This window comes from Lepeophtheirus salmonis, chromosome 1 (assembly GCF_016086655.4).
Source record: "Lepeophtheirus salmonis chromosome 1, UVic_Lsal_1.4, whole genome shotgun sequence".
NCBI classification, from domain to species: Eukaryota; Metazoa; Arthropoda; class Copepoda; order Siphonostomatoida; family Caligidae; genus Lepeophtheirus; species Lepeophtheirus salmonis.
The window spans coordinates 28052342-28073137 of NC_052131.2; the positions used below are offsets into that span (position 1 = coordinate 28052342).

At 31.9% G+C, this 20796-nt stretch overlaps 1 protein-coding gene across 2 annotated transcripts in view; it reads right to left on the minus strand.

Annotated features, from left to right (window-relative positions):
• The window catches only part of Ent3 (equilibrative nucleoside transporter 3), a 143489-nt gene that overhangs the window by 14715 nt on the left and 107978 nt on the right, over positions 1–20796 (minus strand). The window lies entirely within an intron of this gene.

The following is a 20796-nucleotide window of genomic DNA, read 5'->3' on the forward strand; positions in this document are numbered from 1 at the left end:
CTTTGCCCCTCCCCCCAACGAAATTTAATGCATTTTTCTAAATTCTTGCAAATATAGAATATTATTTATTCAAATGTGTCAAAAAGAGTTCAAAAGCTCATTTAAAGAAATCTTGCAAAAGAGGAGATAGGATTTTTTCATTGCTCCTGTCAAAATTGTCCTCTCCACCCTCACACCTTTCACTGTTGTGAAACCCTGAAATCTCTTGTATGGACCTCATACACTTGAGGGGATTGGTCTGGCTGTTTTCTTAATCCCTCCGGGTCCAACTTGGCCTTTTCGACAGATCTCTTATTCCTCTTCGACGTTTTGGACTTGATAACGGCGTAGACAGTGATCCTGGTGACCCTAATTGTTTTGAGTGCGCGAATGCAACAACGTCTATCTTGAAGTAGCATTTTCTTGACGTGTACGTAAGCTAAAGAGCTTAGGTTTGTTTCATTTTATAACAAATTATGTATGCTTTAATATATCCAAATATGAATTAAGTTCAACATTCTAACCTTCATTAATTATTGAATAAGTGTGTGTCCAAATTTCAATGGACCATCCAGTATTACAACATTGATACTTTTAAAGCATGTTTTCCTGATATACTTTTATTTTGATCTATTAAATAACCAACTTTTATCAATATTCGAGTAATTTAACTATGGGCATTTGATCTTTAAGATGCGTCACATATTTTTTAGTGCGTTTAAAATAAAATGCACGATTAGACCATCTCAATATAGGTGTATTATCACATCAAAAATAGGATGTGAATGATTCACTTAAAATTACTCAGGTTACAATTTGTACATTATACAATCTACACTTTGTAAAAAATATACCTTTAAGGTCTCAGAGTTCCAACAAACAAATCGTATTCATATAATTTAAGTTTGTAAATACAAAATATTTGATATTCCTTTTATGTTTAAGCATTCCTCAATAGAAAGAGGATTTAAAATATTTAATGTGTCACACTAAAATATTCAAGTTTTTATAATGTATATAATAAACACATTTTAGAGATTTTGAATTATTCAAAAGGTTTTATGTGAGGAAAATTATGATGACAGTAGTAGGGGATAAATACGCAAAATAAGACGAACAATAAGTCCTTATCATCATTAATGTTTCAAAGGAGAAAGGGGGAGGGAGATAACGTTTGACCATTCAAGAGCACAGTAAACAATGGGGGATAGGAGCAAATCGTTAACAAAAGATGGTGACAGGAACAACATACCTAGGTATATATCAATGAATATGAAAAAGATCAAGTTTGACAATAAAACTGTAATATAAATGAAGTTTATCAGTTGACTTGAGCCTTTACATAAATGAAAAACTGCATTATATACCCTTTTTTACATTATATATATACATAAATATAATAATAGATTGAGGAAGAAGTAATTTCGTATTTTTCGTATTACTTTAATGCTTATAAGAAGTGTTACACTCATCCAATTTAAGTCAAGTATACCTCGTTCTGTTTGATAATAAGAATCCAACTTCATTATGACCTTCGCGTAGAAACCCTTGTTTCTATTAACAAAAACTTGAGCAACCAATTTTCAAAGGCCTCTATTGAGGCCAAATTTGTACCCCTAAGCGCTTTGGCCATAGACAGGAACATGTGATAGTTACTTGGTGCCAGGTCCGAACTGTAGGGTAGATGCATAAGAACTTCCTAGCCGAGATTCCGGAACTTCTGGCGTGTTATGGCAAAGATATGAGCGACCTAGTGTTGTCTTGATGTCTCTTATTCACCAATGCTCCCCTCTTATGTTCGATCACAAGCTTCAAACAGTTGAGTTACTCATAGTAGAGAAGAGAATTGAGTGAATAATACTTTTATACACATCTTGGGTTTACATAGAATGGAAAGTTTTTATTTTGTATAATTGTTTGACAAAAGCTATAAGAAAGTAATGTCAAATCACTAAAAGTTATATATATGGAAATTGTAAAGATTCAAAATGTTTATCAAATGTGTTTTGATTATTATTTTCATATGAGCAATGTTAACAATGATTAACAATGTCTTTCATGCATATAACACATTGTAAATCGTCTTTTTTAAGGCCCCAGTCTGCTTCCCGATGGCCGTCTGGTATCTTTTTACGCAGAGGAGCGCTGCTATCTCAATCTTTTTCTCGTACAGTGGGCTCAAGTAGTAACTAGTAAAAAGTTTTTCTTAGCAATGGACAGCTAATTTTGTGTTCTACAGAAATGTTCATAACAAAATTGTAAAAAAAATTACTCTCAAAATTTGCATAATAGAGATGCGTAAATAATAACGATTGGTCCGGTGTAATCATAATTATGATTGATATTGTAACTTTTTCTCTCGTCAAGCTCTATTTAATGAAAAGTTAAACATTAAAAAGAAACAATTAATTTTATTATTTGTTTATGCAATTCCTTTATACATCATATTATTAAGGAATCAGAATCGTTCATAAAGATGGTATCGGCTGAAATTTGGGTATCAGTGCATCCCTAATAGATACGTAATACTTTTAAATGAATTAATGGGAGAGACGGTTATTACTTATCATTTATATCTTTGAAAGGAATAAACTAAAAGAGTAAAAATAATATAAAATAGTCTTTGTAAGGAACATACTTTTGTAGAAAAAGTAAAGTCTAGTATATGTAAACTTTAATTTAAATAATAATTTGACTATTTTTACCATAGTGATCATATAAAATACCATCCATTTAAATATAAAAATTATATTGTCCATGCCCATGGATTATTTATATTTAAGTATATAGGTCGTAAATGTAAGTACTATGCAGTTGACAGTAACTAACATGAAAAGGTATCAAAAGGAGAGAACATTGAACAAAATAATAGGATACCAGATAATACCTATTTACAGTATATTTTCACATATAAACTTAGAGGCAGGGTTCAGGACTCAAGATTATGACAACGTAATGACCATGTAAATGGAAACTCTAAAAAATAATCTGTATTAGTGATGCAGTTGCTCCCGAAATTAGAAATCCTGGTTTTGGAATCAGCAGAACCATATTTTGGTACTGCAACTAGGTAAGTAGAACATTACTTACAAAAAGTTATTAGATGTGTTTAACGTTTACTTCCAGCACAATTGCAATTTCTAAACACTTATCAAACAAAAAAAATTTAAAAAAAACAAGTATCAAAGAAAAGAAAGGAAGAAAGGTTTTCCTTTTTTTATTTTCTGTACTGAAGTTTAATCATGTCTATTATATTTAATAAAAGGTTATCTCTACAACAAAGGAAATTACATTCACACACAAAATTATAAAACATCATAATGTTATTTCGTCCATAAAAGTAGTTTATTTTAAAACATGTTTTTAGAATAATGTACATTTTTTTAATTTTTTGCTTCATACGTGTTTAGATATTATAATTGTGCTAGAGGTAAACGTTAACCAAATTTGCTAAAATTTTGTATTTATGTTCTACCTACCTAGCCGCAATACTAAAATTAGGTTCTGCTGATTCGGATAACGTTGGGGCAACTGCATCACCGTAATACACATCCATCAAGAAATAAAAAGTTAATTATATATTTGGGTTTTTATTCCACCTCAAAGTAGAATTTTTTTTTTTTTGTTAACTTTGTATTCTTGTTTTTTAAAAGGTATGAATGCAAATGCCATAATGAAAAAAAAAACTTTTATGGAATTGTACAACCGGATCTCTTTTAAAATCCCTGTGGACCAGCCCGAGTCATTGAGCTATTCATTGATGGCGATCTGTTGGTTCACTAATAACTTCATGATACAATTCCTTGTCCCAGATCTGTTGTGCTTCGTATTGTTAGGGGTCCTTACCAAAAGGCTTCCCATCAGTGAGCTTCTTGGCGATATGATCAAACTTCCTATCATGATATGTTTTTATAGTTTCTTCCTCTTTTCTCGCATCAAAAATAAAACGGTTTATAAAAAAGTGGGTTTGATCTCATTTCTAATAATGTGCAACTTTCTTTTCTGATATTTTCTTGACTATTTTAATTTTGATTAACTACACTCATTTTACGCTAATGAAAGCAAAAATACATTACAAATGATTTCAAGGGGGGAGGAGGAAATACTTATTTTAAATCTTAAATCATATGTGGAAGATACATTTATGCTATAATGCATGTATGGCGGCATAACTTCCCAGGCCAGAAATTTCCAGGGCTAAACTGCCGTAACATCCGAGAACCATGGTAATTAGACTTTGAAAATGGGATTTTTTTAAAATAGCTATGAAGAGCAGATATGTTGCTGTAGAAGGTTTTTGTGGTCATTTGAGAGTGCTACGGCTTATGTATAACTATAATATATGTGGGTTTTAGTTGGAAGAGTTCAAGGACCTGAAATTAGTTACATAGTGTTATGCATCTTATACCAATATACGTCAACATAACACTAAGGCATTTCTGGTAAACTTCACAAAAAATGCCAAAAATGGACAAGTACTTCGTGAAAAAGTCATGTACTTCATCAGAAGCAGGGTTGAAAAGATAATTTTGATAGAGGGGATGCAAGACATCATTATCTATTTTTGTTTTTTAAATAACAATTTTATGGAATTTTTGTAAGGAAGTTTTCCACACCTATTTCGATGCCGGACCCTCATAAGCGATATACATGAAGGGATATTGAAAGGGAATTGAAAAGTTAAAATACTGAACATTTACATTCATGTTGAAATCATCAGAGCCAAGTCGTTTGTCAAGTCGTTTAGGTAGCACTCGAACCACAGGAAATTAACGTAATTAATTATCATTCCCAAAAGGCGAGCTACTGTCTTTTTAAGAATCTTAATTAATATAAAGACGTACGTACATAATCAGGAACATTAAGAAGTGTTCTGTCTTCATTAAAGGATATTTATTTATTGATGACGAAGCATATAAGAATAATAGTTAATACAAATCTGCCAAGTCATCATTTAAAGCATGGAGAAGAGAAACCTGTCAAGTAATACAGATACATAAATAGTATTATAATTAGTTCAACATGAGATTTTAAGTTATAATGCGTTACGTCATGAGTGTCATTCAATAGGAATATCAAGTTTTTTAAATAAGTTCTGAAAAATGAATAATGAATATTTATTTATTTTGAATTAACACCAAACAACGTGTAACTTTTCATAATAAAACCATGTGGCTTGTTTTGAGGACTTTATAACTTAGGGGGACTTCATTTGAAGTACTACAGTTCTAAATCATCAATTTTACAGTCATTATTGAGTCATAGTGCTATCAAGTACCAAAGTGTTATTAGTTTTGGTTTTGTTTAGTCCAATAATTTATTAAACTTCTCAGCATCAGGGTTGCTATTTGGAGGTACGAGCACTTCCCTAATATTTTGCAAGAACGAGTGATAAATACAATATGAAGTACACATGCATGTGTCTCACCCCAATAAACCTAGACTTGAGAGCTCTTTAAATATGACCAAATTTGTAATTTAACTACCCTTTGAAATTTCCAAGCTATAACCCCTTCTAAAAGTTTGTACTTGGGTCAATCGATATATCGGTGAATCAATTCAATCAGCCGATTCTGAGTAATTTGATAAAAATTGGTAATGAGTCAAAGTATAGAAATTCTTACTGAAATTATGGCCCCTAAATATTAATTTAATTTGTATTAGAAATATTAAGATCAAACGTTTTAATTACCTATTTCAAATAAAAACGTCTCCTCTTTTAAAATCTCTTAAAATTGTATTAACTGTCAATAGTAGCTATTTACTCATCTCTAGTATTATGCAAATTTTGATAGGTTAAGAGTATTTTTTTTTTCTGATGAGCAATGTTGTAGAACACATAATTAGCTGTCAATTGCTTTGAAAATTACCCTAGTCGCCAAAATCATCACACAATAGGAGAAGAGGATTGAGATCGTAGTGCTCCTCCTCGCGGGATTGTACCAGAAGGGCATCTGCGAGAAGATTGGGGCCTTGAGTAAGACAATTGGCAATGTATGCATGTGATTGAAGGTCAGGAAGGACCTCAAACTCTCTCCTGGAGTAGGCAAGAAACCATTTCAAGAAAAAGCCGAAATCCTCAATTGCTGCCATGGCCAGGAAGATGAACAAGTCCCCATCAGCGGTGTCCAGGGCCCTAAAAAGCCAGTAGGAAAATTTATGTAGCGTGTGGCATTTGTTGACAAAACAGCAGAGAAAAGTATTTTCTCATGTGAAAACCTTCTCTTCGATGGGCAGAATGGTCGAGTAGTTACATTTGGAGATGTATCAGAAGAGCACCGACAGTCTTCCGTGTTGTTCCCTTCGGATACAGCCTGAAAGTATGAGTTTGAAATTTGATGAGTATGTCAAAATTATTGACACCAAAGTTTTTCAAATGGATCAAATCCATCGTTAGCAATTTTCCCTATGTGTTCCAACAAGATGGGCCACCTGCCTACATCGCAAAGAAACCCCAAGAGTGTCTCCCGTCCAACGTATAGTTCTGAGAAAATGACTTCTGAGCCCAAGCCTCTAGACTATTCCATATAGCCACACGTGTAGTCCAATTTCAGCAGGAGACTCCAGAACATCCACCACGCCCTAAAAATCTCCATCAACAAGGCACGGCCTTCACGAGTGCAGAGTACATAAAAAGGGCCTACAGTAGCTTCTGAAGGCGAATAAATTGATTAAAATATGTTCTTTGGGTTTCAATTAATAGTTTACTAATTCACCCAGGATCCTCCCATAGACTTCAATACTGTGCAAAAATGGGTAAATAATAAAGGTTGGGCTGGTATTTTCGTGATATTTGGAAAATTATTTAATTGCCAAATAACTATAAACTTTTAAATAATACTAGTCCCAATCATTATATTGATAATATGAAGTCGTATTTGTGAGCTATACCAACAATTATCTACTGCAACTTAAAAAATATTAAGAAAACATTATAGGATGTCTTCAATAGCTAGGCAGATGTACAATTGCTTTATTATGGTGATAATAAAAAATATAAAGTGAATGGAACAGTCTTTTGTCAGATTAATCATACAATTCTTTAAAGAGTTATTATGAATAATTGAAATCAGTAGACTATTTGTATTTTTCTTGCTAAATAATAGGAATTTTTTGCAAAAGATCAAACTCACTGAAGCCTTAGTTTGTACATAAATACAAAAACTACAGAGATTTTTCTCCTAACATCCATATTTTACTACAACTCTATTATAGTTAATATTACTATTTTCATTCTGAATGAATATATTTAACTACTTAATAGGTTTTTTTTATATAAATAGAAAAAAGTCCTTAAGAGGCAAGTGTAAGGTTGATATTATCTAATGCTATACATTTTATTATCTCTAATTTTTCAAAAGTAAAATTTAGACGAAAGATTTTGTTAGGCATTTTATATTACACAGTCATTTGAAAATAGTGCTCGGCACAACGTAGCTCTTATAATTGTCTCAATACAAGGCCTTAATCCCTTGTGGATCTTGACTATGTAGTCAAACTCGACCTTGGTCCACTCTTTCTTGATGGAATCCTCTAGAGACTGGGCACTTCTATGAGGAGTAGCACACACCCTCTCCTCCAGAAGTGCCTAGATAGAGTAGTCCAAGGGGTTCACGTCTGGAGAGGAGGGCAGCCACATGATGAGGTCCGGAAAGTTGTCTCTCAGGAAGGCCAGAGTCTTTGTGGTGTAATGACACAGGGCTCCGTCTTAAGTGAAATCAAAGTTGTCCTCGAAGTTTTTTCTGTCCCAAGGTAGCATTTTCTTATTCAGAAGTTCGATGCAAGCATCTACATTGAGCCGCTCCTTCCTCTCCACAAAAAATGTGAGAGCAGAATTAGCCTAAGCTGGCCACTGGATTTTTTGTTTTGAATTTGTACCACTAGATAAGAACAACCATGTAATTGAAAGAATTTGGGGAAAAGTAAATAACATTTTTACAAGAGAAAGGCCTAGCCCCCCCCCCCTTCTCAAGTCTAAAATACTTACCCTGCCTTTTACTCTTCAATTTTTTTTTCCTTAGTCTTTCTCGCTTCTTTCATTGAGTCGTATTCAAATACTATATGTCTGTTTATACTATAAGCAGACATTAGAAAACTTTTAGGTTTATTTATTTAATAAATAACAACAGCTTTTCATTTATTTATAGTTGTGTTCATTATAAAGAAACTAAAGATTTATTATTTTAAATTCCTTCTTTATAAATTTTAATCTGATTAAAAACGAAGTTTTTTTTTCAACATGGGTAATCATCATATTATTATTTTTATTCATAGAAATAAAAAAAAATTTTAAGTTGTTTCTCATAGTTAAATAGTCTGAAAAAAGGATATATTTTCAAACTAGGTAATAAGAAAGGCGAGAAATTAGTATATCTTTTTATAAGAATTTGTTGATTATAAACTACTTCAATATTTTATTATCGATAATTTATATGATGATATTATAGTTGTTCAAAAGGGGCCCTATTGTGTATTTCGTGCAAATTAAATGGTAAAATAGACAACGCCTTTTGTCTAAAAAGGTCGGGTACAATACTCGATTCGTCCAAAAATTTAGAAAACGTGTCAAGCAGGATAATGAGGACCTACTGACGATGATTTACCGAAATTATTGTGATCCAGTAGCGGTCAAAATCATCCGAAGTCCTAATTTGTCAAGAAAAAGAATCTAAAAAATTAGAAAAATATCTACCAATCAATGAATACGATCGCCAACAGCATCAATTTACTGTTAATCGTGTCATCAATGAAAACTTAGGGTACTACATCTATGGTCGTCGCAAGGAATAGCTTCTAACCCCGTCAAAAAGAGAAAAAAGTGTCACCCGAACCAAGGATTTGATCAGGTTAAAACAGAAACATCGTTGAAAGATTTTGTGTGGTTCTTCTCAGATGTGAAAATTTATGTCAAACCCCAAAACATAACTTGAGGATCTAGGATCAATAGATGGATGGCAAAAAGTCCTTCTGCAAGACTGATCCAGGACCGTTCAGCAAAACAGGGCAAACACCAGCTAAAGAACAGTCGATTTTCTTTATTTTGAGAATGTGATGTACGCCTGTTCCCCCGAGTTCTTGGCCTCCTACCTACTAATATATTTTAATTATTCCACGTTTGTGGTTGGTGTTATTTAGTGTACTGGTAATATAGTTGTATCCAAAACTATCACCCTGGTATATATTTTCCCTCGCAATACATTGCAATAAATGATATCGCCGATCACGTCACTTGATCATTTATATAATTTTCCCTCAATTGGTTGTATTTTAGTAATAAAGTAATATTCAAGTATACTCGACGCCCCTGGGGCACAAAAATTTATCGCCTATCTAACTATATTTCGACAAATATTGATCAAATGGTCTTATTTTCACCACTTGGCTTATAGCTTTGGCTGTATGTTTATAGACTCTAATGAAAGAGGTGATAAGGTGATTGAAATAATAATGAAACAAAAAAACTTGCACCCATATTGTACAGACTCATTCATACTGCCTAGATCAAAAAATGAGCGCGAAATATAAAATTTATCTGCAAAAACTCCCATCACAAACAATAAGCGAAGAAAAAGATAAACAGTGTACAATATGCAGTTTTAAACCCATCATAATTAAAAGTGGTAATTTTTGTCCACACATATTTTTGTCGCCTCTCTCCTCACGTCTAGTTACATAAGTTCTTATCTCTTCTAAAATGAAATAGTCGTTATTCAGATTAGGAAATGTGCTAGACTGGCATCGTTTTCCTAAAAAATATTACTCCCATAGTTACAATTGATGTTAGCAGAATTGAATAAATAGACACCAAGCATCCTTTCATAGTAATTTGTTATCAACTATTGTTTTTATAATTTAAGCAACTATGCCAAAAATTATAAACCGTGTAAATGTCAAGTTTATACCCGTTATAGCTTGGTATATCAATCTAGCATGAGTTATTTAAGTGCTTACCAAACTCTTCATTTTGTAAATGTTATAAAACATGAGAAATAAGAGTGCAATACTTATGACTTATATTGTTTCTCTTATACTTTTTTAATAAACTAATGATGAACAAAACTATAACAAAGGTCATTATACAAAACTAACAACACTTTAGAAAGGACATTTTTTTAATAATTATGCTGCAAAATGAGGAAATGTTGATTATGAAGCTGTAATACTTGTATATTATATGAGATATGATTGAGAAGAATTATAACATATATTATTAATAATGGGCGTATGAAAGAGAGAAAGGCGCTATTATAAGAAAAAGAAAAAAGAAACTTTTTCAATTAAAAATAGTTCTTCTCAATCAATAACCTTATTCTTCATAATTCTATCATTTCTTTCCAGGTAATTAATCATGCCTAAATAAATATACTTTAATAGGAAAGTATCGTTACTGGAAAAAAATAAAGGGTAAATATTTCTCAATTCTTATATACTTGAAGATAATTGAAACCGAACTCAAATCATTCACATTATGTAAAATTTTGTATCCCATAACAACAGTTATTAAATAAAATAAAGAGAGTCATTCTATTTTATTCATTTATATTGTAGGAAAAAAAGTTTTACATCGTTAAAAAAATAAATATTTTCAGTACTAGTTTTTGTTATATACTCTATGCATAGTACAATTTGCAATATAACTTTAGTGTCTATGTATCAAGACTAAATAGAGTGAACTCTTCTTAATATTGATAGAACATCGGGAATAAAAGGGATTTTCTACTTGTAGGCTGTATATAAAAGTCTTTTTGAACATAGTCAATGAAGCAACTCACTCTGGGCCCATTATTCTGGATCTGGTCCTTTCTTCCTCCAATTCTACTGTAATCACTCAAATGTTTAATGATTTGACTATATCCGATCATTATCCAATCTTAATTTCCACTACTGAACCTATCGTTATAAAAAAAATAAGAGCTCGAAAGGACACCTCTATTTTAACACCCCGTCTATCTCTCAATGAATAAAATACCTCGCACAATTGCATGGATCCGTTATTATCTTCCCATCACTCAAAGAATGTTGAGACTGCCTGGACATTAATATGAAATACGTGCACTGAGCTTGTTAGTGGCGAGTGCATACCATTATGCACGATAAAAATTAAAAGGAAACTAAAAGACTTTTCTCTTTAAAACGACACTCCTGGGATCATTTGAGAGGTTTCCATGTCTAGATAATCTACTTGACTACAAAAATATGAAAATAATGTTGTACAGCTTAGTCAACAAAATGAGATTGCAAAAAGCTTTATCACTCTAATATGAAACATCATTACCCATATATCAGGAAGAAAAAACTAGCCTCTGGTAACAATGGAATTGATTTGATACACAATAATGAAGCTTTACTCATCGTTGATGATGTTGGCTTAGCTTTTTGCCAAACTAAACATGGGAATTATTAAAATAATTTTTATAATTCATGACCCTTCGTTAATCGTAAAACTTTCCATCCTCCCCATCATTAATGTACGGATATGAGATGTAGAATCCTTCCAGAAACTACCAAAATAAGTCCTTATAAAAGTGTCAGCTAGGTTTGTGTCGTTTTTTCCTTCATTGGGAGATAACGATAAATATCAATGTGAAATAAAATGACTTCACCTCATAATTCTGTATCATAAACGTGCTATTAAGTATGTAATTACCCACCACCGAATTCTAAACAAAAAGATAAATCTATCTCTCCCACCCTGGATACTAAATAAAGGCTTACCTCTTCCGCGAAACGAGAATCTCTGTTCACACACAACACAATATACCTCCCAAAATCAAATATAAACATTTTCAAGCATAGTTTTTATTAATCTTGGGAATTCTATACCTCTATGATTTCTTCAGGGAAGAAAGGCTCACCACAAGTGATTTTTAGTTAATTTTTTCTTGTGTGACACACTCATTCATATATTATATTTTTTTCTTTGCACTATTACGTTATTTTTAAAATTATAATATTCTTATCTTAAGTCTATTACTTTTACTAAGAATGGTAATTTTTATATTTGTTACAAACTAAATATAATTCGACTTTTATAGGCTTTGATTGTCACTGCTGGTCGAAAAAAAAAAAAAAACGATTGCAGAAGGATGGGATCATACCAAAAAAAAAAAAAAAAAAAGCGATCGTTTGAAAGAACTAACCTCTGAACCTATGATAATTACCAAATGGAACTCTTCTATGCCAAAATTTATATTATAGTGATAATAAGATCTATCAACTATGGAATTTTGGATTAAAAGAATTGTATACTACTTCATCAAACATATACGTATATAACTAAGTTATCAATTCAATTCCTATAAACAAATAATATTCTTTTAGTATAATTCTAAAGGGCTTTTCATGGGCTGCTGGCATTATAATTCTACAAATAATATATATATTTAATTTCTATTAATATATGTATTTATTGGCTTAAGCCATTCTATGTATATGTTTCAAAATATACATATTATAAAATCAATAACGGTAAAATATTACCTCCTAAAGAAAAATAAATTATTGTAATTAAAAAAATTCAATCAGTTATATCTGTTCTATATGAGAAGTTATTTTCCCTACTAGGTGGTGCATTGAAATCTGAACACTATCAACTCAAATGCTAATGAAGGTAGAGTGATTTAAATTGATTCTTATTCTGATATATTAAAGCATGAACAATAAGTTACAAAACAAAACAAACTTGAGCTCTTTAGATTACGCACAAGTAGAAAAAATAACAATTCTTCATGATCAAGGAATTTCTAATTGCGCACTCCAGGCGGTTGGTCGACTTCAGGACCCTTAGCTAGACTGAAACGTTGGTGAGAAAAATGGGTTTTGTCAAAAAGACCAAACTTTACCCGGAGTAGGTAAATAAAACAGCCCAGCCCAACCCTCTCAAGTCCATGAGGGCCCATGCAAGAGAAATCAGGGTGGTTTCATACCAGAATGTCGGAAGAGCTATAAGAAAGTGGTTGGAGCCTTGTGTGGACGGAGGAGAGGCCACTTTTGACACCAGCAATGAAAGAAATCCATCTCCTCTACTGCAAGAATCATTTGAATGGTTTTTGAGCGAGTCTTTACAACTATTTTTTAACACTTCGACTACACATTTGGCTGCATATCAGAGGGGAGCCCTACAGTGTCTGTCTTCCAGGCACGAAGAGGCCTTCAAAACCACTGTAGGCTAGCAGTGGGATGCAATGACAGATTAAAACAACTGCAGCGGGTGCCCCCCTTACATTGCAGCTGGGAAGCCATCATTGCGCCAAGGAGGGATACATTAATGATTAAGAGAGCTCATACACACACTTATTTTTGTTAAAATTGTATTGTTAATTAATAAATTATATCTTGTTAAAGTTTAAATTCAAAGTGTTCAGATTTTAAGAGAACTCTCGGTATAGGAAGTAAAAATAAGCCCCACTTCGTGAGAGTGGCCCTATATCAGTTTATTTTTTGAGATGTGAGATTTCAAAATATAAACTTATAAATAATGACTCAATATCAATTTATTCAAATGCATGTTTTAAATTTCAAAAGCAGCAAAAAGTTAAATCTATATTCAAGTTTATATAGTTGTAAATCTGGAATTGAGTAATACAATGTTTTTATTTAGTCATGTTGAACTAATACTGTCAATATGACAACAAATCAAAACGAGTTAAATGGATATTGCCAATTACAGAAATTAAATACATAAAGTAGGACATATTATTTTAATTGTAAGTAAAAGATTGACAGGGCTCATGCATGATATTCTGATAAGAGTCTGAGGTCAAATCGTTGCTAGTCTGTGGTTCAAGGTCCATATACTTCGATAAATAAGAAAATGACTCTAGTACTACTGCATAGAGGAAAATCCAAGATAACTATATGGCGTCTTTGAAAAGTTGATGAAAACACTACATACGATCTTTGACTGGAATTACAATTCGGAGAATATAATAAACTGTGAATAACATATTGACAGAATCGAAGGAATTATGTCATATAATATAGTATTCAATCTATTTGTTCACAAGGTGGTGTTGGAAGTACGGATAAGCGGTAATAATCTCAAGATGTTGTCTTATTTTTTTAATAATTACATCATTTCAGTGGTTAATCAAGACAGGAGTCTTTTTAGGTTTATTCATAGGATTTTTTTGACTAATCCAACAACACCATAAGGCAGAAAGGAATCCTACGATAGTCTTCTTCTAATTGTTCTTCCACTATTCACGTCGTTCCAAAACCACAAGGAAGCTGGTAAATGGGCGGAGACTATCGTCAATTAAATAAGATGACACACCTTGATCCACATCCCCTCTCAAATCTAAGAGATTTGGTAGCTAATCTCAAAAGTACGACTGTTTTTTTGTAAAAAGGGTTTACACAGAGCATATAACCAAATATCTATGAATAACACTTCTATTAAATAAAACTGCAATCATTACATTATTTGGTTTAGTTGAATATTTGAGGATGTATTTTTGTATTAAAAATACTTCTCAGACATTTCAAAGACTCATTGATTCAATACTACGATGAAATCCATATGTGTTTGTGTACCTTGATGATATCCAAGTCGCTTTGGAGTAGATGGATGAACATTTAAAACGTCGAATGTTGTTTTATTAAGACTTAAAACAGCTGGTATGATCCTCTCTCCTGAAAAATGTGAGTTTTTCATGAAGCCTATAGACTTCCTTGGATATTCTATTTCATCGAAAGGTTGTAGGCCTCTACAATGTAAGGTAAAGGCAATCCAAAAAGTATCAACTCCAAAATCAAAAGATGAACTGCATAGATTTTTGGGGATGGTACAATATTACGCTCAGTTTAGGGAAAGATTGTCTCAATGGACAGTTCATTTGTACTTCTTGTTAGAGAAGAAGGAAAAGTTTAATTGGAATACAGAACATAAACATGCCTTTCAAAGTATCAAAAATAGTTTGTCTAAAAGTACTGAACTTCCATTAAGAGATAGTTCATGGCCTTTAGCATCTGATACAGGGATGTGAGATGTTCTCGAGCAAAAGATAAATGGACACCGTCAACCTCTAGTTTTTTTGTCCTGGGCTCTTTCAACGACACAGCAGAAATATTCTATGTTTGACAGGGAAGTGTTAAGGAAAGCATCAAACATTTTCTATGGGCATTAGATGGACAAGTTTTTATGGACCACAAACCTTTAGTCACTGCGATTGACATTCGCAATCCCTCTTTAAGACACCAAGACAGAACCATACTTTAGCATTCATAGCAGAATTCAATTGTGATATCGAACCCTTTTCTAGAAAATTAAATCCAATAACATCACAAGGCCCAAACTTCATTGAACAAATAATTGAGGATCCTTATTTACTCAAGTTTAAAATTAAACTTTCGTTTAACTACATTGCAGGAACCCTGCTTGCTGGTTTTGGCAATGCTGACGAATTACGTGTGGCTGTGTCATCTCCAGAATTGCGTCAAAGAATCGTACATCCTGTACACAAGGACGATCATTCGGGATTCAAAGAAACGTTAAGGAGGGTTTCACTCTTTTATGCTTGGCTTAATTTGCAAGCAAACGTCAGAGAGTGGTCAGCGAGTCAGAAAACCAAACCCTTCAGGACACCAAAACCAACGTCGTCTTTCGATCCTCCATCTGAAAGACTTCCCTTTATTCACATAGACATAATCGGTCCATTCCCAAAAATTCAGGGACAGCGCTATGCTCTTAACTATTATGGATTGTTTCACCGGGTGCCCAGAAGTAATACCTATTCCAGATATAACCTCTAAGACAATAGTCAATAAACTTATTTTTTTATGTTTAATTTAAAATAAACATGTATTTTTTGCCGATTTCTTATATTTTGGGAGAAAGATATTTGGCCTTTTTCAATATGTTTTCTCTTTATTTCAATGCTTTGAAAGGAAGTCTTGCAATCATCTGATTTAAGCTAAGAAATTCCTTTGTTATGTTCGATATATTGTTGCCAACGAGAATCCAGCTTCATAATGCACTTCTCGTAGAAGCCCTTGTCCCTATTGGAAAAAACTCCCTAAGTCAATGTCATGCCTCTATTGAAGCTACATTTGTACCCCTAAACGCGTCGGCCATAGACAGCAACAAGTAGTAGTCACCAGGTGCCAGGTTTGTACTATAGGTTAGATACATAAGAACTGCCCACCCGAGCTCCCAGTACTTTTGGCACGTCATCAAAGATTTGTGCAGCCTGGCATTATCCTGATGAAACACAATTACTCTTCTCTTTGAGTTTTTGTATCCAGCCTTCTCCAAATGGTTTGAAACGGTTTTTTTATCAATCGTAAGTTCTAATGGAATCTACGACTACTTACATGATAGTCTATGTCGATATTTATCATGGTTTTATCTATATTTTGGACGACAGGCCTGCCATTGCGTAGTGAATCATTCAAATCTACTATAACAGAACGAAATACCTTGAACTGTTCTGCAATACGAACCGATAAAGTATTGGCCCCTTTTACACTGCAAAATTTCTTAATGTGTTTTTTTAAGAAATTACTTTTTCCAATCTATTATTTATACAAATATTTTTAGGATTTGCATTGATATTCACAGGTGCAAAATGGATTGAATAGTTGCAAATATGATGTAAAATAATTATTCTTAAGTAGATATTTTAAAAATTAAATTGTTGGGAAATTAATAGTTGCTCTGATCCGGAGATTTTACATACTAGCCTTGATGTTGAAGCTTCATTTAGCCTTGTACTCATACATAACAAAAATTGTCCGAAGGGCACCCATTTTAAAAAAATTGTTCTAAGATGGATAATCCAGAATGAAAAACACCGTATGTTGTCTTGTTACCAAATTTGTCGATTTGTGCTGAAAAATAATACTGATGTCATTTTTTTTCTTCTTTCATCTTCTTTCAAACAGGTTATTTGTAATATTTGTCTTTAAAAAAAAACAACCTGTTATTCAAAAAACATTAGTTCAAGATTTCCCTCCCCCTTCTTCCAATGACAATTCCTAGTAACAGTGATGTTGTTAAGGATATAACAATTTGAATCTCACACAAGCTCACCTAAGACTTTTGAATTTGTATATTGATTTGTCAACCTGTCAAGGTAAATGTTCAAATCTCCAATCAATATTGATGATAAAATGGAAGAAAGGAGTAGACAGCTCATTTGGTCCATATGCATTAATTACGGAAAACGTCACACCATTCATAATCATACATATTTTATTCCAATCACTCTTGCCGGGGTAACCCTTTACAAAAATAATATCATTAACTTTTTTCCTGATTAGAGTCAGAACACCTCTATTGTCGTTATCTCTAGTAAAAAAGGCATGACACTTTTTCGTAAGGTAGAGAGGAAAATTTGGATTTCAAGAGGATGAAAGTTTTGATTTTATGTCCTGAAGACACATTATTTCTGGATCCATAGACAGAAGAGAGCTCATTAATGCATGCCTCGATTTCCTATCTTTTCCGTCCCTAATTTTTAAAGAAAGTATTTTTTTTAATGCCCATATTCAAGTTAAAATCATTGGATAATGGTTCCAAATAAAAATCCGTGATTCTAGTCTGTTTTTTTAATTAAGAGAATATAAAGGTTCCAGATCTTTATTAATAATGAGATATTTATAAATAAAGGAAAAACTAAGACTATGATCCCTGAGGTGAGGATTACAAATCCTTCGATTGATTTCCACTCCTTCAAGAGTACTTAATTATAATTGCGATGCAAGTGATTTTTCACAAAGTAGTATTCAAACAGAAACAGCAAAGCCTACGAGAAGTTTAACTCTACATTTCCTTTCTGGTAAGCCCAGTGATCTAAATCTAGCAATTATCCCATCTATAAAGGATGTCTATAAATCCCTTTTAATTGTAAAGCAAGACTTAAATCAAACTCGTCCTGGTAAATGGTTTAAAAGAGAGGCTTATATAACAACTGCTGATTTAGTTTTGTCAATATGGGAGCAATTCAGCATTCCTGTAATGAACAAATACTTTGACGATGGTAAAATTCAAAAAATAGACGAAGAAGTTGACAGGATTTCTAGAAATGGGTTGAAAACTTATCATCCTTTGGTCAAAAAGTTCGTCAATGAATGTGACGAAATGTTTGATATCGCTTGATGTCCATGCTATGATAATAAAATTCCAAGAGATAAATGGAAATGTTGAAGATAGATCCCTCTTCAAGAGTAGCAGGCATATATTGATAAAAAAAAATAGGGTGAGGATGTTGTGATCTTTTGTTTGTGTTACTACCAGAAAGAATTTGGATACTGCCAGCAGAAGAGACTGTAAAATTGGCGTGAAAATAACGAAGAGAAACGGCTAATGTACCAAAATTCTTAGAATCAGTCCTTAATAAATTTTTGATGTGGAAGATTTCCCTATGCCTGAAAAAACTGATGAGAACTTGGACTTTGAAGAAGAATCTGTGAGGCAAATAAAAAAATCTGACTATAATAAGGGGAGTTACCTTAATCTTTCAATAATGATGGACAGATTTTGGTTGTCAGATACAGCAGTTTTGATGGCAAAGTTTTGCTATTTCAACTCTTCACAAAGGCAATATGCCACTGTCCTTAAACGAGGAAAAGGCAATGAGAAAGATGCAGATACTCAAATGAATGTGAGTTACGATTTCAAGTGGGAAATTTTTGTTCTTATGCTTGAAGATGTGAGGTTGCAAAGAACTACCCTGCTAGGCATCTTATCATCTGTGAGAGTGATGTTAATAGTCCTCAAATTGAAATTACACCTAGGTGTCCCCCTGAGTATTAACATGCCCAAAAATAGCCTAAGATCTGATGGAGTCCTTTCGCATGATTGTATTAATCTCTATGCTAATATATGATAAGAATTATACTCCTTTTTGGGTTCGCAACAGTTCGAAATTAAAATCAAATTATAAAGAGTAAAAATAAGTTCGAACGTTGCTTGTACTAAAGCCCCAAATAATGATCCTAATGTTTATTCTATTACCCCTCTAAAGAAACATCTTCGGTGCCTGAGGAGGAGGAACTGTCTAAAAACAAAAGCGTAAATTATTCCTCATTTCATCAATATTAAATATATAACTACATAATAGTTATTAAATATTGTTAAAAATGAAATTGGAATTGATGTTTTTGGTTATATTAACAATTTAATCAAAAAGTTAACAAACTTTCAGCTATGATTACAATTTAATTCATTTCAAATATAGTCAACAATAAAAATATTTAATTTGTAAATATTATATATTTTATGGACTAACTCTCAGTCATATGTCATAATGTGGCGTGACAAATTTCCAGCCTATACATAGATTGTAATAAACGTTGTCTTAAAAATTTAAAAAAAATGAAACTGAATATTTAAAAAAAAAACATTTTATAAATATTAGCTCTCCTTAGAATGAAGAAAGTAGGATAAAAAGAATGCGTGAAATTTCCTGTAATCATATTTATTTTATAGATAGTTTTTATCATAAAATTTATTTATTTCCCCTGATTACATAAAGTTATTCTATAAATTTTTTTGGATGTGAGGTATGAAGTTAATATGCATAAATAATTTGTGAGTAAATAAATATTTGCATGATCAAACAAAAACTCGAAATTTTCCATAATTTTGCTCTATTTATGTAGACAATTTACAACTTCAATTGTGTTTAATGTTAAATTAGTCTTTAAAAAAAAACAAATATGAGTCATCACTTTTTATGTTACTGTTATGAACAACTTTATGTTCGTCTTTTATTTCTTTTCTGGCCAATATTTATTATAATTTATGTATATATGACTGAGAGGTCGATGTTAATCCAAAAAATATATATATTACTTCTTTTGTATGACTGTATCTCTACTAACATATATAAAAATGTATCATGTATATTCATGTCAGATATTGATTGATTGATTTAGAATTAGCTCATGTTAAACTATGAACAATGCCCCCTAGGCTAGACTTCCCTTTCCAGACATACTCCACTTTGATGGTTGACCTACCAAATTTATCAAGACCAAAATGCACAAGATTTTCATCACTAAAAAGTAGTCAAAGGACACCGTTTTTTTTTTTTTGAAAAAGAGATGCCAATTGAAAGAAAATATATATATAAATTTATTGCTAGTTTACTTTTTAAACTGAAATCAACTTTTCTATTGATAACTGATTTTAAATTTGCGAGTTCATTTATACTTGTTTGACGGTAAGGGTTGACAAAAAATATTTTTACTATCCTTTAATATGGAAATTCACAAGCTGTACAGATAATTGTCATGTCTTCAAAATACAAGATTTTATCACTAAAATGATGTTTGTGACTAGTTTATATGAAATACTTTTCTATTGATAACTGATTTTAAAGCAGCAGTAATTTTTCAAAGAGCAGATATGTCTTCTACTTTATACAATGTATTTCACCAAAGCAGCAGTAATTTTTAGAACATTTTGCTTTAGAACATTTAGCATAGATTTCCAATAACTATTTATTGGCAGGCATAGTAAAAAAAACCAAAAATTATTTTTTTAATAAAAATAAGCTTTGCATTTTTAATGTTTAATATTGAGTGTTTTTATTTGTTTGTTTATCCTTCATTTTACAAAGAGTTTAAATATTTAAATAACGAATATTATTATAGAAAATAGTATACATAAAGTGCTTAAACCAAATAATTAAAAAAAGAATGTTCTTAGATAAAAGAGAATTTACAAATATAATATATTTTTGAGAGAGAAGAAGATCTAAGAAATAAAAAAGATATAATGAATTCAATGTTTGCAAAAAATGGAAGAAAAAAACACACACATTGAATTATACGGGATTTGCCCTAATATTACATATGTACATATTATTG